Source organism: Dipodomys merriami, unplaced genomic scaffold (genome assembly GCF_024711535.1).
Source record: "Dipodomys merriami isolate MVZ:Mamm:240054 unplaced genomic scaffold, mDipMer1.0.p SCAF_12, whole genome shotgun sequence".
Lineage (NCBI taxonomy): Eukaryota > Metazoa > Chordata > Mammalia > Rodentia > Heteromyidae > Dipodomys > Dipodomys merriami.
The window spans coordinates 20,016,295-20,022,294 of NW_027202493.1; the positions used below are offsets into that span (position 1 = coordinate 20,016,295).

General features: G+C 35.5%; 1 long non-coding RNA gene across 1 annotated transcript in view; it reads right to left on the reverse strand.

Moving 5' to 3' along the window:
- The window catches only part of LOC138823029 (uncharacterized), a 93,918-nt gene extending 88,182 nt beyond the window's left edge, over positions 1–5,736 (reverse strand). The window contains exon 1 of the long non-coding RNA XR_011370717.1: positions 5,658–5,736. This is a non-coding gene — a long non-coding RNA (uncharacterized lncRNA). The remainder of the gene's footprint in view (positions 1–5,657) is intronic.
- Positions 5,737–6,000: the final 264 nt, after the last annotated feature.

Here is a 6,000-nt window from a genome sequence, read left to right on the forward strand (position 1 = left end):
ATCAAAAGATTTTCATGAGTCGTGAACTTTCTGCCTCCAACGCTTTCCTGCAACTATTCAATATGAGAATTTGCTCCATAGGAAAACATACCAAGGTTATTAAAGCAAAACTATTTAATGAGTTTAGGCCTCTAAAGGATTATATGAGTTAAGAACTGGGCTCAGTGTCTTTATTCCACCTCCAGGCTGGCTTTTGTTTCCACTGGACTGGAAATACTAATAATCTTATTTTTCTCGTTAATGCTCATTAGTTATACATTTATTCAAACATATATTTAAGTGTGGCTTAATATAGACACAAAATAGGATAATACACCAGAGAGTTATATTCCCTTACTACTGATCCATCTAAAACCTAAATAAATGAGGACACATCTGCCATTAAAACAAGCCCTACAGCTATTGATAAGGGTAAATAATTATGAATTTATATTCTACATTATCTGTCTCTTCTCAGAGAAAGATGAGCCAGACACCCCCACAAGAGTATTAACTTTGCAATTTTTTGACTAAGTCTTCTGATTTCTGTATCAGAGTGAAGGATTTGTATCCTTCAATGTACAAAAGTCTATGTCAAAATTTTTGTAGCAACTAAGGAATGACATTCAGCTATTCCTTGCAAAAAAAGAGCAATTATCATTAAAAATTTAAGATAAAACTTTATTTTGGCTCACAATTCTGGAGGTTCTCAGTCCATACCTAGTTGGCCCATTGCTTTTAGTCCTGAGGAAGCACATCATGCTAGAAGCATTTGATACAGCAAAATCAATCAATTCATAGCCAAGGAAAGAGAAAGAGAGAGAAGAGAAAAGACAGGAGAAAGGGCCTACCATGTCCCAATTGCTTTCAAGAATACGTCCCCAATGATTTTAAGACCTCCCACTAAATATTATATCCTAAAGGTTCTACTATCAACCAAATGCACCTTCAGGCTAAGGACTAGGCCATTACACCATGGCCTTTGGTGGACATTTACATTTGAAAATATAAGAGAGAAAGATTCAAGGACAGTATACCCAGGTTTTCATGCTTTGCATCAGTGTCAAACATGTGGCAGTTAAAAAATCTTTGCTGTAGAGATGACAGTAGGGCAGTGGCAAGTAGGTACAAGCAGGTGTTAGTACAAGGTAAAAGGAGGACTGGACTCCAGCATCATAATAAACAATCTCGGATTCAAAATGACTTCTTTGTGATCAAACCTGTCTGAAACAACAAGATGTAGGAATCGGAAATCAAATGCTAAAATTATATCAAATTAATGGAGGAGGGGATCTTGGAGAATCTCTAGTTGAGGTATTGGCAAAGTATAGCCCAGAGGTAAAATCTATTCTTGTCCACTGATTTCCAGGTTGGCTGTGACAACCATAACCAACACTATATAGAAGCAATGCTGAAAAACATTAATCCCCTGTCTCTGAACAAGTAGGCATTTAATAACCACTGATATAAGCCAATTGCTGTTATTGCATGGCTGGATACTGACTACAGGGGATGATAGGAGGATGAAGTAAGACATCTTTCTTTCAGAAGCTAGTGTCTCAAAAATTAAAGTGATATTTATTCCTTTAGAAATCCATTAACAGTCTAAATACTACCTAGAATAATTATGCCCAGTTTCTGAAAATGTATGGCACCACGTTAATTATTATGTCACAGCCCACATGTTTCCTTCCATTTGAGATGTTCTTTTCTTTTAAAGTATCTATCTAGAAAACTCCTACTCATTCTGAAAGGTCCAATTCAGAGTTGCATTACCTCAGTAGCTTTACTTGGTCATCCTAAGCAGAAATAATTGGTGTGTCATTTCTATTTTTATAGCCATTCATGTGTACTTTTTCTAAAATTGTATGGTATACTAGGGAAACTATAGGAAATGCCAATAAACTGTACTCCTGTAAATGGATGAAATGGTAAGTTTTATAGTCAGTACACATGATCACAGTTTTTAGAAAGGATTTTTTTCAAGTGAACGAAAAATGGCTCTTTATTCTTTCATCACTTAGGGATGCTGATATGTCTAATACAGGAATTAGTCTTATTAGATAGCAAATGTCAGGATCCAGCCATTGAAGAATCTTTTAGTAATAGTACTTGAATTTGATGAACATATTCTTTCTGAGGAAGATGTATTAGTTAAGAATAACATAAAATTTTGTTCTGTTCTAGTATTAATCACTATTGTCTCTTGAGCAAGCATAAGCATTTAAAGTATTTATTTGACTGTGCTCTATTCTATATCTGTAACTTTTACCATTTTTCCCAGTTAGTTCTACTGAACTTGAACTTCATTTGTATCCTGTCTATACAGATTTCCAATCTAGAGTGTCCAAAAAAATGCTCAGCAATTTTGTGCATCAAGGAACTTCAAATCAAAATACTGAAATTTCGTCTCACTCTGGGCAAAATGGCTGATATCTAGAGCACAAGCAATACAGTTTTTTTTAAGTATCTGATGGTGCCAGACACATGCCTATAACGCCAGCTACTCAGGAGGCTGAGGTCTGAGGATCAGGATTCAAAGCCAGCCCAGGCAAGAAAACCTTCTAAGTTAATTAGAACTACAAGCATGATCCATTACAACCAGTTTAACCAAAGTTAGTATTTTGGGGGTTTTTTGTTTGCTTGTTTTGTTTTGCTTTATGCCAGTCTTGGAGCCTAGCTGCCAGCCCAGTCAGGAAACCTATGAGACTTTTGTTAGTGGTGGTGGTGGTAGTCCTAGAGCTTGAACTCAGGGCTTGGGTTCTTCTTCATGTTCAAGACTAGTGCTTTAACACTTGAACCACAGGGCCACTTCTGGCTTTTTCTGAGTAGTTTATTCGAGATTAGAATCTCATGGACTTTCCTGCCCAGGCTAGCTTTGAACCATGATCCTCCTATCTCAGCCTTCTGAATAGCTAGGATTACAGGTGTGAGCCACAGGTGCCTGGCCCTTGATTCTTACCTCCAATTAACCACCAAAACCTAAAAGTGGAGCTGTGGCTCAAGTGGCAGAATACTAGTGTTGAGCAAAAAACTCAGGAACAGCATCTAGTCTCTGAGTTTGAGCTTCAGGACCTGCACACTAAAAATAAGTGTCTGATGAAGAATCACTAGCTCCTTGCTTAAAGGATAATCTAACTATCACAGGCTTGACATTCTTTCTATCTGAAAGTTCAGATTGTTAAGAGAGAAAAGATTGATTTAATTATAACATATATAATTCTAGCTATTTCTACCTTCATTTGGTAACTACACAATTTTAAATAAGTGAAAAAAGTATAGTTTTTCTGCATTTCTGTTGAAGAGTGAATATTAGTTTGTTAATACTGACTGGTGTATTAAAAATCACTTTATTACTAGGAATCATGAGCTGTATTGCTACCTATATATTGCTTTAATATTTCCTCCTTCTAGCAATAATGGCAAAAAAGGAGGAACAAGGAAATAGAAGAGACTTCTGTGAAGGTTCCCTGATTAATTGCCACATGCCTGCCTTCAGAGCAGTTATTTATAACATTGTTCCTACTATAGTAGTTACTTGTTTAAAAACCTGTCTCCTTCTTTGGCTTTAAGATATATGTCCACTGTGACTCAGCCTAGACTTATTTATCATTAAACTTTCACATGTAATGTAAGACCAGACACCTAACAGGAAACATTGAAAACCTAAACATACTATATCAAGGGGAAATGAAGTTGAAGCATACTGATAAAGAAGAGGTCCTACTTAAGTTCTTGGTTAATTCAGACATTTGAATCTCAAGCATCTAGTTAGCCAATTAATTTTCCAAACTATGTGTTAGGTAATATCAATAAAAATCAAACTCAATGATTACATTGAAAGAAATTAATTTTATGGAATAAATATGGACTCTAGTGGTAAAAGAGATGCAAATAAAATGCAATTTGAATGATAATATTGCTCCAGGCTAACATAATATAAATCTTTTAATGTACAGGTACTAAGCCTTAACTGACCAAGCCTGTATGTGTGTGTGTGTGTGTGTGTGTGTGTGTGTGTGTGTGTGTGTGTGTGTGTGTGTGTGTGTGTGTGTGTTGAGGCTTGAACTCAGAGTCTGGATGCTGTCCTTGACTTTGTTCTTTCCTTCAAGGTAGCTCTCTACCAGTCAAAGCCCAGCTACACACATTTTGGGTTTCGGGTAGTTAATTGGAGATCAAAGTTCCTGGCTTTGAATCGTTATCCTCAGATCTTAGCCTTCTAGGTTAATTAGAACTACAAGCACAATCCATTGGCACCTAGTTTAACCAAGGTTGGTAGTTTTATGTTGTTTTGTTTTGTTTTGTTTTATGCTAGTCCTGGGGCCTGGGTGCTATCCTTGAGCTTTTGTGCTCAAGGCTAATGCTCTACCACTTGAGTCACAGGCCAGTTTATGGCTTAGTGTACAGGCTGGCTTTGATCTAGTATCCTCACATCTCACACTCCTAAATAGCTAGGATTACAAGTATGGGCCCCCAATACCCAGAATTAGCTAAGCTTTAAAAAAAAAAAAAAGCAATTTGACTAAATCTGTGGAAAGCCCTGTGCATATGTATGTTTTTAATTCTGAGATCAATTTCTACAAATATATCTACAGATATAATGTATAAAATTTGTTCTTTATTTTTGGTCTGGGCCTGGGCGCTGTCCCTCAGCTCTTCAGCTCAAGGCTAGCACTCTACCACTTGATCCACAACGCCACTTCTGGCTTTTTTTTTCCTGCTTATGGGTGCTGAGGAATCGAACCCAGGGACTCATGCATGCAAGACAAGCACTGTACCACTAGCCACCTTCCCAGCCCATGTATAAAAATTTTTATATACAAGATGTTCAGATTGGTATTTTTATATTAGGAAATTTTGTGCACTTATTCAATAAATATATCAACAAACATACTTATGATCAAATTAAAGAATTTAGAAATAAGATAAAATATACAGGCAAACAAACAAAGGAAAATAAATATTACCACCAAAAATATGTAAAATAAATAGCTATTGAACCCTTGTGATCCTCTTCTAAGAATATCCTCTTTTGTTCTCACTGTGTGAATGTTTACAGTACTGCTTAATTACTTTTACAATAAATATATGCATGTAAGATACAAAAATAAACCATGCAAAAAAGAATAAAAAGACAGAAAATATTAAAGGATGTGACAAAAACATTGCAAGGATTTCTATGAGATTTCTATAAATCATGTGTCTATCATGTTTTACTTTCCTTTTTTGTTTCCAAATTTTCCATAATCACTTTATAATATTCATAACATATTTAATCATTTTATAACATATGTGATAGAAAATAATAGTTTTATAATATTGTTGAATTATTTTCATGTTAGTTACTTTTGTATCTTTAAGTGATTAGTAAAATTTATTATTTTGCTCAAGGTTATTTAAATCTGGAATAAACAAAAATATTCTTATGGTTGATACTTTGTCAAGTTTTCTGTTCATATTTTGTCTTTACAATGAACTAATATGCCAGTTACAAAAATGGTCTGGATGTAGCTCAGTGGCAAAGCATTTGCCTTGGAAGTTCAAGATCCCGGGTTTGATCCTGAGTACAAAAGCAAAAATAGCTTTAAAAAGGTAATTTTACATAATCTTTGTGAGCCTCATTTTTTTTTTTTGCCTGAAAAATAGTAAGAAAATAGCCACGTGCCAATGGCTCATACCTGTAGTCCTAGCCTCTCAGGAGGCTGAAATCTGAAGATCATGATTCAAAGTCAGCCGGGATTGAAAATTCCCCATGAGATTCTTGTCTCCAGTTAACCAGAAAGCTGGAAGTGGCGCTGTGGCTCGAAGTGGTAGAGTGCTAGTTTTGAGTAAAAGAACTCAGGGACAGTGCTCAGGCCCTGAATACAGAAAGAAAACAAAAAGTAAGAAAATAATAATTAGTTTACAGGAATATTATTATGTATCAGATATATTGACAGCTGCCATTTCAAATTGCAAGGATATTTCTTTAAAGCTGTGAACCAGTGGCTCCTGCCTGTAATTATGACTACTCAGGAGGCA